We start from the raw sequence: 18,608 nt of genomic DNA, 5'->3' as shown, positions 1-18,608 counted from the left end.
GTTTAGGTCTCAGTCATGTAAATATCAAACACATTTCCCTTTACCAATACTTATTTTTAACCCCGAACCCCAATAGACCCCCACGTCCCCCCACCCCTCCCAATTCTTGTGAGGCAGATGAGTTCTAGTTAATACTCTCTCTACTTTGACTAGATAGATTGTTTGGATAGAAGCTGCACAATTATTGTTTAGAGTTTACGACCCACCCCCCACAATCAGATATGCTGAAACAGCGTTGTGAAATGATTTGCTTTCTACAACTTGGTTTAAGAATAAAATGATGTCGCGCGGCCGCAATTGCGGCCGCGCAGTTTTGAATTTCTGCTATTTTACTTATTGACCCTGGAAGAATTTCTATTAAAAGTTAGATAGTTAAGAGATTGGTTTCTGTGCCCTGGAGTCGTGGCCGTGCCGGAGAGCCGCTCGTGGGGGGCAGCTGGCGACCTCGGTGGGGCGTGGGGGACGGCCCACAAAGCCCCCCTTCCCATGAAGTCCCCGCCGCTCCCGCTGAACCCGGCTCAGACCTGCTGTCCACAAGGCTCCCGTGCGGCCGCCATCTTTCTTTCCAGAGAGGAGCGGGCGGGCAGGCTTGGATTTTCTAAAGGGATTGCAACATATAGACTTCCTTGACATTTTTAGGTTTTCAAAAACAAGTTTGATAATGCAGTTTTAATGTGTCTGATATTATGTTATATTGATAATGCTATATAACAAACTGTGATATAGAATTGAGCAATTCAAAAAGATATAAGTAAATGATACTTCAGTAATACTAATTGTAAATTAGAATTAACTTACCACAAGTCAATTTTTTTGGTTTTGTCTTGTTTTGTTTTGGCGCCACAGCTAGCTGTGCTCAGGGCTTCTTCCTGGCTCTGTGCTCAGGGATCACTTCTGAGGGTTCAAGGGACCATAGATGGACCCATGTCAGAAGCCTGCAAGGCAAGCTCCCTTTCTGCTGTACTGTCTCTCTGGCCCTGTCAATTTAAAATTTTTTTAAAGAAAAGTCACTCTATTTCCAGCTATAAATCAAATAATAACTTACAGCAGATCTTTAATTCAAAAAATCATTAAATGCCAATAAATTTATTTGTATTCTTAAAAATTAAAAAAAAAACTTAAGGAAGCTTACTATTTTCTTGTGTTGTTGTAAAAACATCCATCAGGTTTGAATTTGCCATCTTGCAGATTTTGTTTCATCATATCAACTGAGTCAAGAAGATCCATAGCACTGAAATAAAATAAAATTTTTTTAAAAAAGCTCTTTAATTGTTCACATTTTTACTTGCTCAATTCTAAAAAGTACTATATAAATGAATTTCTTAAAATAAGGGTGTTTGCCTTACAAGCGGCCAACATGGCCGACCCGAGTTCGATTCCTCCGCCCCTCTCAGAGAGCCCGGCAAACTACCGAGAGTATTCGATATGCCAAACACAGTAACAACAAAGTCTCCAATGGAGATGTTACTGGGCCCGCTCAAGCAAATCGACGATCAACGGGAGGGCCTTTACCTTTACCTTTACCTTTACATTTAAACTGAGTTGTGGGGGAGGGGTGAAGCAGCTGAACGATGAAGAATCTGCTCCTCATGTACATGGGCCTGGGCTCTATCACCAGCACAGAAACAGCACCACCAATACAATGAAACTCTTAGAAATCTTGCTGAACAGTTCCCAAAGTTAAAGAATGCAGTCATCCAGATCCAAGGAGCCAGAAGAGTGCCAGCTAAAAGAGACCCGAATAAAAACACTCCAAGGCTAAGCGAAATGAGTCAAAAAGAGAGGAACAGACATAGAAAGATTGCGTTTATCTGGGAATCTAAAGTATCAAAATAAGAGACTAACACCCAAGAATAGCCGAGATAAGTACCAGGAGGTTCACTCCATGACTTGGAGGCCAGCCGCACATGCTGGGGGGAAAGGGAAAAGGCAGCTCAGATAGAGAAGGGAGCACCAAATAATGGGTGTTGGGAGGATCCTCCCAGGATGGGAGAAGCATGCTGAAAGTAGACTATAGACCAAACAAGATTGCCACTCAATGCCTCTTTTGCAAACCACAATACCCAAAAGGAGAGAGAAAACAAAAGGGAATGCCACAGGGGTGGTATGGGATGGGGGTGATGGGGCGGTGGGAGGGATACTGGGAGCACTGGAGGTGGAGAATGGGCACTGATGGAGAGATGGGTACTCAATCATTGTATAACTGAAATCCAAGCACAAAAATTTGTACTTCTACAACTGTACCTCATGGTGTTTCACTAATAAAAATTAAAAAACAAGTAAAAAAATAAATATTTGAACTTTAAATTCAATTACTATGCCATATAACTCAATTTTCAGGTTTATTTTAGGGGCAGAAAAATCTGAATCAAGTTTGTCATCATCAGATATACTATAAAATATAAAATAATAGGAAAAAATTTAATTTTTTAAACTGAGCTATATTTTAAGTGATTCACAGTACTAAGGGGATCAAGTGTAAAGGAATGTTTTATTTACTTTCAATAATTCCTAGGTTCTCAAAGATTTGCTCAAATGAAATGTTCACTCCTAAATCATACTAAATAATACTATTTATCTTTGTTCTCGGAGAGCCTGGCAAGCTACCGAAAGCATCTCGCCCACATGGCAAAGTTTGGCAAGCTACCCGTGGCCTATTTGATATGCCAAACACAGTAACAACAAGTGTCACAATGGAGACATTACTGGGCCCGCTCGAGCAAATCGATGGACAACTGGTGGACGTTGCTACAGTGCTACCTAAAATTAATATTACTTCTTTTTTTGGAGGGGGCATACCTAGCGATGCACAGGTATTACTCCTGGCTATGCACCCAGGAGTTACTCCCGACGGTGCTCAGCGGACCATATGGGATGCTGGCGACCGAACCCAGGTTGGCCGTGTGCAAGGCAAATGCCCTACCCGCTGTGCAGCTTAATTTGTGGCTCCAGCCTCAAATTAATATTGTTTTAAGTCCAAAAAATAGGTCAAATGAACTCCTCTCAAAACTCAAATATAACTTTTATAAGTGGAAGCACACTTCAAATAGTCTGATAAATTATTTGAATAAAAGTATAGCTTTAAGGAATGCATGCAGGTAAGAAATGCTGAAGAGAAAAAGCACATCACACTGTATTCTGATATTGGAGAAAACAGCATCATTTTCTCAAATGACTGCTGCCATTCAGTTGTCTGGTGATGGAGACTGAATGTGTACATGGTCTGTTTCACCAGCAGGGTGAGCTCGGTCCTCTGCGATAAACGTTTCTATGTAAATCTCATGGAAGCTAAAAGAAATCTTTTCTATAGTTACAAGCATGGGTGAATACATGCATAAAAGCAAACTATTAAATATGATTGTTGACTAAAACTAATTTATTATTTACTATTAAATATGATGGTGTAAAAATTTCATAGAGCAGCCCTACAAAAAGAGCTTTAAAAAGTAATTACTATATTAAGATTCTACCACATGTTTTGTAGTCACAGTGTCACCAAAGTAAAATTATATTTTACTGAAGTATTTAAATCTCTCCTATTTTTCTTATTACTAATCTTTATTGTTTTCTCACTTGTACTTGCTAATTTTTGTTTTGCTTTTCCTATTTTTTTTAATTCCACGTGCTTGGTTTTTCATCTTTTATAGGATTATGGTTTAGCTCTATACTAAACATTAAAATAAAGTCAATTATTTTCAGTGTAAATATATAGTATACAAAGCATATTGAAAATATTTCAAATTTTAAGTGTACAATAACTTTAAGCAAATATTATTACCAAATACAAATTTTATTTATTTATTTATTTTGCTTTTTTTAGGTCACACCCAGCGATGCAAAGGGGTTACTCCTGGCTCATGCACTCAGGAATCACTCCTGGCGGTGCTCAGGGAATCATATGGGATGCTGGGAATCCAACCAGGGTTGGCTGCGTGCAAGACAAACGCCCTATCCACTGTGCTATCGCTCCAGCCCCCAAATACAAATTTTACATATAAAATATTTCAGAAAATGTAACCACAATTCTGAACAAACTGCCAAATATAGAGGATTATTTCATCAACATAAAGGAGAAAGTGCTTAATAACTGACCTAGTAGAAGAAGGCACTATGACCAAATGTCTTCCAATGCAGCTTCAAATGGTTGGCTATAAAAGTTTATCCATAGGATTATAAGATCAAGTTAACCTACATATGTATTAAAAAGGATGTTTAAGTCAATACAGTTCAATGCCACCTTAAAAATCAAACACATTAGTTTATAATGCGAAACTTACTCAGTATTGTCATGACATTATAAAATAAATAAAACTGCATCCTTAATAACAAATTGCAATCTTCAGATTAGTTATGTGGATAGATTATTGCATTATTCACAGAAAAATTTTAGAAAACAAGAAAGCGTACATGCTGTCTGAAAACCCAGAAAACAGGAGCAGGTATTAAAAGCAGAAATAATGGTGCCTCGCCTGGACTCCTTAACCCCTACTCCTCTATACCACATGGACGCTCAGACTGCAGAAAGAGCTGTCAGAAACCTAAGAAACTGAGATGGGACATTTTGGCTTTCAAGTAACTTTTAATACCTAATAATATATATAATTTCTTAGTCTTTTAACAAAGAATACACTGAACTAACAACATTTTTAAGTTATGCAACTCAGATTTATGTAAAAACAATTGTTTCCGATAATGCTCAATAACATTAAAGGTATATTACAGAGATAGGTATATTATTATGGCCATTCGCTTTGAAAGAAATTCTGAGAATAAACATAGCTTTCAACGTTAATTCACACAATGAATATACGACCAACTTTAATTTTATTTATTTATTTATTTTTTGCTTTTTGGGTCACACCTGGAGATGCACAGGGCTTACTCCTGGCTCTGCACTCAGGAGTTACTCCTGGCGGTGCTCAGGGGACCGTATGGGATGCTGGGAATAGAACCCGGGTCGGCCACGTGCAAGGCAAACGCCCTACCCACCGTGCTATCTCTCCAGCCCCGACCAACTTTAATTTTAAATGGTATATCTGCTGACTAAAAAATATGCAAAACATTTAAAACACATACACTTCAGCAAAATTAATGGATACTTCTTTTCTATAAAATTATGTAAAGGGTTTAAATTAACTTTTATCTTTGACTTTAGTGAATTTAAACTATGTGTAATAATAATATTATCATCCATATAGGAAAGGAAAAAATCAAGCTCTCACTATTCGCAGATGATATGATACTATATCTAGAGAATCCTAAAAGCCTCTACCAAGAAACTCCTTGAAACAATAGATTTGGACAATAAAGTCGCAGTACCCAAAAATTGTGCCCCAGAAAATCAAGTACCTCGGAATCAGCCTAAGGAGTAAAGGACCTCTACAAAGAAAACTGCAAAACGCTACTCCACAAAATAAAAGAGGACATGAGGAAATGGAAACATATCGCCTGATAATGAATAGGAAGAATTAATATTGTCAAAATGGCAATACTCCCCAAGGCACTATACAGATTCAATGTGATCCCTATGAAGATAGCCATGAAATTCTTCAAAGAAATGGATCATCAAGCACTCCTAAAATTCATTTGGAGCAACAAATGCTCACGAATAGCTAAAGCAATTCTTGGGGAAAAGGGTGGGGAGGCATCACCCTCTCCATTCTCAAACTCTACTACAAAGTGGTAAGAATAGTTGTAATAAGTACCAGAAGGTCTGCTCCACATCTTGGAAGCCGGCAGCACATGCTGGGGGAAAGGGCAGTTCAGACAGAAAAGGAAACACCAAGTAAAGGGTGTTTGGAGGACTCGCTGGGGATGCAAGATGCGTGCTGAAAGGCTGAAAGTAGACTATAGACCGAACACGGTGGCCACTCAATACCTCTATTGCAAACCCCAACACCCTAAAGGAAAGAGAGAGAAAAAGGGAATGCCCTGCCATAGAGGTGCGGTGGGGTGGGGGTGGGGTAGTGGGCAGGCTACTGGGTTCATTGGTGGAGAATGGATGGGCACTAGTGGATGATGGGTACTTGATCATTGTGTAACTGAAACCCAAATACGACAGTTTGTAAGTCTATTTACAAACTAGTTACCATGTAGCTGTACATGGTATCTCACTAATATATATATATATATATATATTATCATTACAACATATAATTATAAATTAAACTCATAAAAATTAAATTTAAAAAATTCAAGGAGATTAATCTTTACAATATAATTAAGGGAAAAGTTTTATAGAAATACGAACTACCTAGTCATGCATGGTGTCCAGTATTTGATTTAACCAGTCATATATAACTTAAAATCTTCTTGAGATGCACATGTCAGTCATTTCTTGGAATTATTTAAAAAAAGGAAATCTATCAAAACAAAAAATAGATTAATTTCTTACATTTCAGATATTTATCATTTTTCTCTAAGAAAGCATCTTTAAATAAACTAGTAACTTGATAAAACAGAACTGAGCTTGAAATTCACTAGAACAAATTAACAGTAGGCACAAACTAGGCAAATTTTCAGCAACTGATTAGTTTCTCATATTTTATGTGTTTCTAATTTCTCTAAGAGTTTCTTTAAATAAACTACTTCATAAAAAGAATTGAGCTTAAAAATTCACTAGGACAAATGAATACTAGGCACAAAATGGGCAAAATATCAGGTAGTGCAACAGGCAGAGTGCTCTCATTGAGCATGTAGCCAGACTTGATCTTCAGCACCCTGATCATCATCAGGACTGAGCCCTGAGCACAGGGACAGGAGTAAGTCCTGAGCATGCCCAGGTGTGGCTTAATCAAAGCCCACCCACAAATGTTTTCCCTCAATTCCCTGTTCTGTCACAATCACATCTCAGGGTTCATTCCCACTGCTGACTGTCAAATACACTTACTTTGCTTCTTCATCCTCCACATGAGGACGATCATCTGGCATTTGTCTTTTTCTTCTCAGCTCACTTATTATAACAGCTTCCAATTCCATCCAAGTTTCATCCAGGTGAAGCTTTCACCTCTTCTCACAGTTGAGCGGTATTGCACGTGTGTTTGTACAAGCTCTTTATCCACTCATCTCTTGTGGGCACTTGCGTTGTTTCCAGATCCTGGCTGCAGTCAACAATGCTGTGATGAGTACAGGTGTGGAGATGTCCTTCAGGCTGAGCCAAACCAGTCTCTCCAATGAAAAATGAGGTTCCTATCTGGCACACCCCCACTGGCACTTACTCATTTCTGGCTTTGTGTTACACATTTGTGAGTCCCCATGTGAGTGATGTCTTATTTTCACTTTGATTTGCATTTCCCTTATAATCAATGATGACGAATTTCCTTTGCCTCTGGGTCAATTTCACATCTTGAGACCATGTCATTCCTTTCCTTTCCACATTTTTGAATCGATTTTTCTGATGGAGAGTTTTTTTTTTTTTTTTAGTGAAACATCATGAGGTACAGTTGTAGATTTACAAATTTTTGTGCTTGGGTTTCGGTCATACCATGATCAAATACCCATCCCTCCACCAGTGCCCATTTTCCACTACCATGGATAATATCCCTCCCCCCCATCCCCCCATCCCCCCGTGCCACTGTGGCAGGGCATTCCCTTTTGTTCTCTCTCTTCTTTTTGTGTTGTGGTCAGCAAAAGAGGCATTGAGTGGCAAACATGTTCAGTCCATAGTCTACTTTCAACATGCATCTCCCCTCCTGGGAGGATCCTCCAAACACCCTCCATTTGGTGCTCCCTTCTCTATCTGAACTGCCCTATCCCCTAGAATACCCGGCTGGCCTCTAAGCTATGGAGTAATCCTCCTGGTGTTGATCTCAGCTATTCTTGGGTATTAATCTCATATTTTGTTATTTTATATCCCCCAGATGAATGCAATCTTTCTATGCCTAACCCTCTCTTTCTGACTCATTTCGTTTAGCATGATACTTTCCATGTTGTACCACTTGTGTGTAAATTTCATGATTTCATCTTTTCTAAGAGCTACATAGTACTCCATTGTGTAGATGTACCAAAGTTTCTTTAACCAGTCATCTTTTCTTGAGCACTCAGATTTCTTTCAGTTTCTGGCTACTGTAAAGAGTGCTGTAATGAACAAACAAGTGCAGATGTCACTTCGACTATACATTTTTGCCTCTCTGAGATATATTCCCAGGAATGGTATTGCTGGGTCAAATGGGAGCTCAATTTCTAATTTTTTGAGAAGCGTCCATACTGTTTTCCAAAAGGGCTGAACTAGTCGGCATTCCCACCAGCAGTGAAGGAGTGTCCCTTTCTCGCCACATCTGTGGCAGCATCAATTGCTTTTGTTCTTTTGAATGTGGGCCAGTCTCTGAGGTGTGAGATGGTATCTCATTGTGGTTTTGATCTGCATCTCCCTTATGATTAATGATGTAGAGCATTTTCTCATGTGCTTTTTTGCCATTTGGATTTCTTCTTTGAGAAAGTTTCTGTTCATTTCATTGCCCCATTTTTTGATGGGGTTGGATGTTTTCTTCTTGTGGAGTTCAACCAGTACTTTGTATATCCTTGATATCAACCCCTTGTCAGATGTGTATTCGGCGAATATTCTTTCCCATTCTGTAGACTGTCTTTGTGTTTTGGTCACTGTTTCTTTGGAGGTGCAGAAGCTTCTTAGTTTAAGAAAGTCCCATTTATCTATCTCTGTTTTCACTTGCTCAGTCAGTGGCGTGGCATCTTTGAAGATACCATTAGCTTCAATGTCATGGAGGGTTTTGCCAACTTTGTCTTCAATGTTCCTTATGGTTTCTGGTCTGATGTTGAGGTCTTTAATCCATTTTGATCTTACTTTTGTACATGGTGTTAGGCAGAGTTCTGAGCCCATTTTTTTGCATGTAGTGATGGAGATCTTTAAGAGCACTTTATGTATCTTAGATATTAGTCCTTTATCTTGCGTATAGTCTCAAAATCCTTTCAATCAGCAGAATGTCTTTTAATTGTAGGGCACATTGCTCACAGAATGCAGAAGTGTTCTAGTTTGATATAGTTCCGTTTCTGTTTTTATTACCTTTGCCACTTGAGTTCTTACATTTCAGACTTCACTGTGGTCATGATTTTGGAGAGTCTTGCCTATGTTTCCCCAATGGATTTTTCAAGATTCAAGTGCAATATAAATATTTTAATTTACTTGAGTTGATTTTTGTTTACAGGGTGAAAGAGGGGTCTATTTTTCCCTTATTGCTTCTGTTTTATTCTTTTTCTTATTTTTCACGATTGTCTGAGATTTCTAACACCTTACTCTGAATGGAGCAGGTCAAGATCTCACAACGTTTCATAATTGCAAGCACTGTGGGAAAGCACAGGGTCACTCCAGACCCAAGTATGATGAAGGCTTGCACCTAATTTCATTTTTTTTAATTGTGACTATCTAGTTTTCCCGTAATCATTGGCTAAAGAGGTTTCCTTGCTCCAATTCATGCACTTCTTCATAAATAAATTGCTCATGCATCTGAGGGTTTCTCCCTGACTTCTCAATCCTATGCCATTGAGAAGAGACTTTTTTTCTTCCGGTACCAATCAATTTTGATTGCTAAAGCTTTGTGTCAGAATTTAAAGTCTGGGGACACAATGCCTCCCATTTTTCCTCAAGATTGCTTTGGCTATGTCAGGAGTTTTGTAGCTTAATGCAAATTTTAGAAAAATTTACTCCATGTCCTTGAATAATGCCATGGAAATTTTTTTCACAATTGCTGTTTCTGTAAACTACTTTGAGTTAAGATAGTCATCTTCAAGATGGCAATTATTATGATCCTTAAACCAAGAATATTTTTCTATTACATTAGTTCATTTTAAATTCCTTTCAGAAGTTTTGCAGTTTTCACTAAATAGGTCTTTTACCTCCTTTGTGAAACTAAGGGGTTTCTGTTTTTTACATGATTGCAATCGGGTTTATTTCTATTCTGGATTTGGGTTTTTTTTTCGTTGTTGTTTGTTTGTTTACATGTAAGAATAAATTAGAATCCTGTGCACTGGTTTTGTAGCCTGCTACTTTACTATATAAATATATTGTTTTGAGGAGTTTTTCAGAGGAGCCTTTTTGGGTTCCTACATACAAAATTCCTAACAGTGCTTTGTAGGTTTTAATAAGTAAATCTTTCACCTCCTTTCTAAAAATTGATTACACATTACCTAATGTTTTTCATAACTATAAGCAGGATTTTTAAATTAAATCACTCTTTTATCATTGTTTACATATAAAATCACAAAAGATTTTCCTGTTTGCTTTCGTAAGCTGCAACTTTCCTGTAAAGATTTATTGCTTCTAGGAGTGTTTAGTGAATGATTGGTTATGCAGTCTTAGGGTTATTGATATGTCATTTGTAAACAGTGAATTTGATTTCTTTGCCAATTTGAACACAAATTTAAATTTTTTTCTTGCTTAATTTCTGTGGCAGCAGCTATCAGAACTGTATTGAATAATAGTGCTCTCAATATATTGTTACATCCATAACAGCGTTGGGAAGTCAAGCACTAAAGAAACAAATTGTGATTGAAGCCGACTTCAGGTTAACCATGTCACCATAACACTAGAAAATACTTTATCTGTGAAACAAACAAACAAAAAACTATAATGTATTTACAGAATAAAATAAGGGATTCACACTGTGCTAACATACACCTACAGAGAACAAAGGCAGTAAGAAAAATACAAAACCCAAGAAAAGTGAGACAGAAATAACATTTTTCCCTTTCTGATATTTGGGCCATTCTCAGTGGTACCTGAGAGTGACTCCCAGTTATTTGCTTGGGGACTTCCTGTGGACCTTTGGGGGCCAAGCAGTGCCAGGGACCCAGCACAGGAGATTCATGGCAAAACATGCTCTCAAGCCATTTGAGTCATTGCTCTGAACAGAGGATTATTTTTTAAGGGCAATACGGACTCTGTCCCCAGTGGCAATTACTTTTAATATAAGTTTACTCTTCCCCATAAAAAAACATAAATGGCCAAATACATTAAAAAAAAAAAGGCCCTCCCGTTGTTCGTCGATTTGCTCGAGCGGGCCCAGTAACGTCTCCATTGGAGATTTTGTTGTTACTGTGTTTGGTATATCGAATACATCACGGGTGGATTGCCAGGCTCTGCCGTGCAGGCGAGATACTCTCCGCAGCTTGCCGGGCTCTCTGAGAGGGGCAGAGGAATCCAACTCGGGTTGGCCATGTTGGCTGCATGCAAGGCAAATGCCCTACCGCTGTGCTAAATTTTTAAAAACACACAAAAGCCAGTAACCTACTTTATATTGTCTAAAGAAATTCTCCAGCTCTAGCGACACACAAAGGTCAAAAAAATGGAAAAAGATTTCCCATGATGGGAGAATTATGCTGAAAGTAGACTATAGACCAAACATGATTGCCACTCAATGCCTCTTTTGCAAACCACAGCACCCAAAAGGAGAGAGAGAGAATAAAAGGTAATGCTCTGCCACAAAGACGGGGGGGGGGAATGGGGCTATGGGGGGATGGGGGGTGGGAAGGATACCAGGACCCATGGTGGTGGAAAATGGGCACTGGTGGAGGGATGGGTATTTGATCATTGTATAATTGAAATCCAAGCACAAAAATTTGTAAGTATACAACTGTACCTCATGGTGTTCCACTAATAAAAATTAAAAAAAAAATTCCCATGCAAATAATAGCCAAAAAGGAGCCACAAATGTAACCACAGTAATATTAGACAAACACTTACCAAGAAAAGCCTGTATGAGTGTTTGGATGAGCGCATGCGGCCAAGAGACCTGAGCGTTGGTGCTGGAGAAGTAGGAATCTTTAGAGCAGTGAGTGAATCCATGGAACTGTGAGGTCTGGAAAACGGGTCTGCAGCAGGAAATGAGGCAACCAGGACATTTGCTCCCCAATGAAATGGGTTCGTGTTTCCACGAACAGCCTTCACCAGGCATAGAAGAGGATGTTATCTGCTTAGATCCCAGTAGAAAAAGCTCCAGAATTTGTGTAATAGCTTAGAAAGGTCAAAGGAGTGAGGAGCTCTCTTAGATCTCCCATCCTGTCCAGCAGCAAAATCCTGCTCTTTTGTTTCCACAGGGCAACCAACAATCACCCTGATACCAAAAGCAGTCAGAGACAGCACAAAAAAGGAAAACTACAAACCAGTAGCCCTGAAAAATAAAGATTATATGAACCTATCAATAGGTGCAGGGAACACATTTGACAAAATCCAACATCCATTAATGATTAAAAACTCTCAATAAAAAAATGGAGTTGGAGAAATTTCCCTCAATATAGTTAAAACCATTTAACACAAATCCATAGAAAGCATAGTACTGCATGGAGGAAAACTAAAAGCCTTCCCTTTCAGATGAGGCACAAGAAAAGGATGGGCTTTCTCACAATTTCTATTCAATATTGTACTGGAAGTTCATGCCATAGTAATCACGCAAGAAGATATTAAGGTAACCAGATAAAAAGTCAAGCTCTCTTGATTTGCAAATTACATGATACTGTACTTAAAATCTCTGAACACTCTACCTAAAAAAAAACCCTCCTAGAAACAAGAGAATTGAATGATAAAGCAGTAGGCTAGAGAAAAGACACCTCTCAGAGGAAGATAGGTGGATGAGCAGTAGGCAAATGAAAAAATGCTCAACATCACTTATCAGAGAAATCCAAATCAAGACAACAAGGACACATACCACCTCACACCAGTGAGAATACAATCTGTTCATAGACTAGAAGGATTAATGTAGCCAAGATGGCAATAATCCTCCAAAGCATTATACAGATTCAATGAAATTGTATGATTCAATAAATCATTATAGATTCACTTCTTTATAAAAATTGCCCCTTGAATGTTCCTGACATTTATATGGACTGACAAATCCCCACCAAAAATAGCCAAAGAAATCCTAGGGAAAAAGAAAACTGGAAGAATCACTCTGCCCAATCTCAACTATACTGCAAAGCTGTAGTAAGTAAAGCAGTGTGGTATTAGAATAACACCACAGACCTTGGTATGTAAAATAATAAACAGACATTAAGACCAGTGAAATAGAACTGAAAACCCAGGAACAGATCCTCAGGTATATGGACAGCTAATCTTGAGTAAATAAGCAAAACATCTTAGGTGGAGCATGAGAACTTCTTCCACAAATGGTGCTGGGAAAACTAGTTGGTCAATGCAAAAAAAAAAAGAAAAGAAATCAGAACCTTTTCTAATACCATGTACAAAAGTCAAATCAAAATGGTTAAGTACCTCAACACCCAAAAAAAACATAGTCAGAAGAACACTTACGGACACTTGAAGCTAGAGGCATCTTTAAGGAGCCAACTGCCGCTGGCCAAGCAAACAGAAACACAGATAAGCAGGACAATATCAAAACAACTTATCTGAATGAAAACTGTTACAAAAACACAAAGATTCCCCCCAAACTGGAAGATAATTGACCATCATTCATTTGATAAATTGTTAATATCCAAGATGCATATAAGCACTGATAGAACCATGGGAAAAATCCAACCCCATAAACAAATGGAGAGAAGAGATAAAACGAAACTTCTTCAAAGACATACAAATGATCAAAAGGCATATGAAAAAATGCTATACATAAGTAATCATTATGGGAATGGAAATCAAAACAATGAGATAGCACTTTACACTACAAAACTGGCACATATTAAAAGATGAGGAAGAAGAGGCTGGGCTGATAAAATCTCAGGGCCAAAATAGGCTGCCAAATTGAAGAAGGACAAAAATGACTGTACTTTCAGTGCACGTCTGCTGGCATCAGATGCATCCATTGAGGACCTGATGGTGCAGGCGCGAAAAATCAAGTAGAACATCATTTGTCTGACCGAGACGAGAAGGCATCAATCACATCATGCCATTTTTGACACTGGGGAAGAGCTGTTCCTCAGAACATGTGACAAAAGAGGCGTCGGTCTTGTCAGTGTCCTTGTCAACACAAACTTGGCCATAAACATTGATTCATTCGAATGCCTAACAACCCGAATTGGACAATTACACTTAAACAGATGTGGCTGGAGAAGTTCTATAAAGAAGACCACACCTTCTACAAGATCATTGTCAGTGATTTTAATACCAAGATAGGACCGAGAAGATCAGCCGAAGAACTCCACATCAGGACACATGGCCTAGAATGGAACGAACAGGGTGAGAGATTGTCCGAGTTCATCATGTCGACCAAGACCATCTATGGTATCTCACAATTGCAGAAGGCTAAATCTAAACGTTGGATATGGGAGTCTCCCAGTGGATGATTCCACAATGAAATTGACCACATCATATTCAATCAATGGTCTTGCCTGACCGATATTGCTGTCTGCGCTCTCCCCTCGCTCCAAAGAGGTGCATAATAGCAAAAGGATGCTTAGCGCGTGTGTGCATGTGCAAGAACTACGGGCAAAGGCCAGATTCCTGCACAAGACCAACCGGAGCTCAATCCTTGAGACCCCAGGTGTCCCTGAGGCCTCCAGGAGAGACCTCTAAAATGCAGAGCCAGGGTCAACCCAGGGCACTGTAGGGTGTGGCCGCAAAACAAATGAAAAAAAAAAAAACAACTGGAGGCAATTGAATGTAGCCTAAAGCTGCAGTGCTGACCCTCTCATGGCCCATAGTCGTGGCCATGTCCCTGTGTGTGGCAGCTGCAGACTCTGGAAGTCAGTTTCCACACCAAAGTGTGGTTCATTTTGGGGATCCTTGTATGGTCACCATCCTCATGTCCCTTGGGGGAACTTGCAGCACTTGGTGCCCTACACGAAGCCTAAGTTCCAGAGGCCCATCATCAGGATGTTGCCCATGTCACACCCACATGTCACACAGCTGGGTGTCTCTGAAGTATCACCAAATATGTGGACACCTTATGGTAGTGATAGGAGGCCTATGTCCTCTACAAATTCACGAGCTTCCTAGTCAACTTCCTGAAGAGCTGTTTTCAACCTAAAGTCATGTGGAAAGGCAAAGAGAAGCACAAGTCCTCACTTCCCTTCTTCTGCTTCCTTCCGTGCTCCATGGGAGAAATTCTGCTGCCCTGGTGCAAGGGGGTTGTGCTACAGTATGTCACGATCAGACTGGCCACCACTACCACCGCTGAGATCTGTGAGACGTGCAACATCTATGTGAAGGAACATTCAGCTTGCAGAGAGCTTGCGTGCATTTGGTCATCATCAACGTGCCCCTGTTCTTTGCCATGTATAGCCTCCTGATATTTTATTAAACACCAAAGGAGGATCTGAGCCCATCTAGCAAATGGGGATGTTCTTTCATGTGAAGCTTATTATCTTCTGGAAAACAGTGGTGATTGCTTTGTTGGTAAAATTTCATGTGATTTCAGACAGCAGAGACAGAAACATTCTGCATAGAAATGTTCATTGCTGCCATAGTCCACCACTACACCTTATATGGGAGATCAAGAATTACGAGTGTGCAACTCTTTGTTCCTCGAAACGTCACTTTTTCCACTTCACAACCACACACTGGTAATTACCACGAGCTTGGAGACACACTGATGGCACAGAATGTGCTCAGTACAGTTAGAGGTACCTGAAGACCTTTAAAATGACAAAGAACATCACATAAAAGCCGAAACTTCGGAATCCATAATCCAGTGCTGCACTTCTTTATGCTTTTTCTTTCTTCCTTTATTTCTCTATCTTCCTTTCTTCCCTCCTTCATTTCCTCCTACCGTGCTCCCCTCTCCCTTTCTCCTCTTTTTCTTTTATTCTTTCCTTTTTCCTTCTTCCCATCCTAGAGCAATGCAGAGAACCATGGGTTGGACAGCCAATCTATGGAGAAGACATCAGACATAAGGACGGTCGGTCCAGGTACAAGTTCCAGTTCTGCACAGACTCATTAGGCTCACCTTGACCTGCCTCCAGTGAGGCTCCCACACTCCCACAGGCAGAGAGGGAGTGTCCCAGTGTCTGCCCACAGGAACTGAGGGGGGGGGTGTTCAAGAAAGAAAGAAAGAAAGAAAGAGAGAGAGAGAGAGAGAGAGAGAGTGGTCTGCCATAGAGGCAGGCAGATGGGGGGAAGGAAGACATATGGAGAACATGCATACTGGCATACTGCTGAAGAAATGGATGTTGGAACATTGTATGACTGAAACCCAATCATGAGAAACTTTGTAACTGTGTATCTCATGGTGATTCAATGCAATAAAAAATATTTGAAGTGCCCCTCAAATCTGTGTGTGTGTGCGTGAGTGTGAGAGAGAGCAAGAGAGCGAGAGAGAGAGAGAGCGAGCAAGCGAGAGAGAGAGAGAGACTATCTTTTTAGTCACTGTATCTGTGTATATTTGAAATACTGGAACGTTAAAGCCAGGTTAAAATAAAAATTAAAGGCCCTTAGGACAAGCTGGAGTTCAGTTGTGAAGTGTCATGTACCAATATTTAGAACTATCTGGTTTTTGATATATTTTTAATGATTCTAGGATGACTAGACTGAGGACTCCAGCCAGCTACTTAGTGAAGTTGAAAGGAGAGCAAGCCAGCCATACCCTGGAGAACTTAGGGTTTACTTGTGAAGAGTTAGCCCTGATACTAACTGGAAGAGGCCACTTTAATATGGGAGCAGCCTGGAAGCTGTCTTTCCTTGCAGTTTCATTAAAGAACAAATCAAATAAATCAAGATAATTAATTGTAATCACCATTTTAATTAAATTGTTAGTATGTATGTTAAAGTAATTGATTTAAATTTGTCTTGAAAGTTTTACAATTATGATGTTGAAATTAATAAGTAGCTATTGTTTTGTGAGAACTTTGGTGGAACAAGGCTTCCCAGAACTAGACTCTAAGGAAAATTTTGGATAGGAAGCAAGGGAAGTGCTCAGGAATAATCATTCCATGAAAAGAATGGAATAATAAAACATTGCATGATATTTGCTTTTATATAAATTAAGATCCATTTGGAAGACATTGTCGTTTTAAAAAAATCTTTACTATTTTAATTATATGACTATAAAGTTAAGTATATAACTTGTAGTTAGTTATATAATACAATAATTTATGTTATATTATTAAATAATTATTATAGCACTGTCACTATAACTCTGTCCTCCCGTTGTTCATCGTGTTCATCAATTTTCTTGAGCGGGCACCAGTAACATCTCCATTGTGAGACTTGTTGTTACTGGGTTTTTTTTTTTTTTTTGCATATCGAATACATCATGGGTAGCTTGCTAGGCTTTGCCGTGCGGGCAGAATACTCTTGGTAGTTTGCCGGGCTCTCCGAGAGGGGTGGAAGAATCAAACTCAGGTTGGCCATGTACAGGCAAACACCCTACCGGCTATGCTCTCACTCTGGTTCAAATAATTATTATGTGCTACATAATTTAAATTAAGTATTTGACTACAAAATTAAGAGAGAGAGAAGGAAAGCGCCTGCCATAAAGGCAGGCTAGGGGAGGGGCAGTGACAGGAGTTTCCCCCGGGTCATTTGTGGTGGGAAATGGACACTGGTGGAGGGATGGGTTTTGGAACATTGTATGCCTGAAAACCTGGTCATGAAAGCTTTGTAACTCTGTATCTCATAGTGATTCAATTAAAAACTTCAAAAAAGCCAATAATTTAACATACCTAGCAATATTTGATCTCTGAGATTTTTGGTAAGTTTAAATTGTTAGGCTGATTTGGTAACCTTAGCAATAGCTCCATTCCTCGATGCTCCTGAAGAGACTGGAGGAAGTCTCCAGCTCAGGAATTTATTGTTTCTTCACTATGGATTACAGATGAAAGGGAAGAGAAATGGGGGCGTTTTAAACTTCAAACTGCTAGGTTACCCTGTGACTTTGGGTGATTTCTAAAATAAAGGATTAAGTTTTAAAAAACGGGACACAGTTATAAGAAGAATTTTTTGTTTGTTTCTGAATTTTTTATTGGATTCTGCAAAGCCAGAGAGCCCTAATAAGAATTTTTAGGCTATACTGCTATTTTGCCTAGAACATGAAAATGCATTTCATTAACACAAATCATCTTATATGGTAGTTTTGACACCTGGTCTGAAACACAGTCATGACCTAAGTCTTAAGTATAAATATGAAATTTTTATAGTGCTTAATATGTGATTAAATTAAATAATTCTTGATATATGATAATATATGTGAGTTTTTAAAACTCTTTAATATGTTTTCCTAGAAATTGTGGTTTTAAGGATGCAAAATAAACCTAGGTTAATTTACAACAGGAGCAAAGCTTTTTTTGTGTTTTTTGGGTTTTTTTTTCTTTTTGGGTCACACCTGGCGATGCACAGGGCTTACTCCTCGCTCTGCACTCAGGTGTTACTCCCGGCGGTGCTCAGGGGACCATATGGGATGCTGGGAATCGAACACGGGTCGGCCGCGTGCAAGGCAAAGGCCCTACCCGCTGTGCTATTGCTCCAGCCACGTAGCAAAGTTTTGCTGGAGCAAAAGTGTAGTATGTAATAGTTAACTCTTAAGTATTCTAAAGATTTTGGCTATTTATAGAATAATGTTTTTGTGTTTGGTTTTTGTTACACTTGAAAGTTTTGTAATTTTCAGTGTACCAATATTGTCTGGTCTATGCATGTGAAACGGTGCTGTGAAACGGTGGCTCTTAAACCAAGTTTGCGAATGTCTCCAGTATTTTAACTCAGAACTGTGATAGGATGA

General features: G+C 39.2%; 1 protein-coding gene and 1 non-coding gene across 2 annotated transcripts in view; one reads left to right on the top strand and one right to left on the bottom strand.

Moving 5' to 3' along the window:
• Window positions 1-18,608, top strand: part of LOC130031246 (NUT family member 2G-like) — a gene marked incomplete at its 3' end in the record, with an annotated part of 92,915 nt that overhangs the window by 35,437 nt on the left and 38,870 nt on the right. The window lies entirely within an intron of this gene.
• LOC130031327 (small nucleolar RNA SNORA9) lies at window positions 9,224-9,350 on the bottom strand. Its single transcript, XR_008793674.1, has one exon. It is a non-coding gene; the product is annotated as a small nucleolar RNA SNORA9 (small nucleolar RNA).

Source organism: Sorex fumeus, unplaced genomic scaffold (assembly GCF_029834395.1).
Source record: "Sorex fumeus unplaced genomic scaffold, SorFum_2.1 ptg000046l, whole genome shotgun sequence".
Classification (NCBI taxonomy): Eukaryota; Metazoa; Chordata; class Mammalia; order Eulipotyphla; family Soricidae; genus Sorex; species Sorex fumeus.
This window is presented reverse-complemented; position numbering and strand designations above follow the sequence as displayed.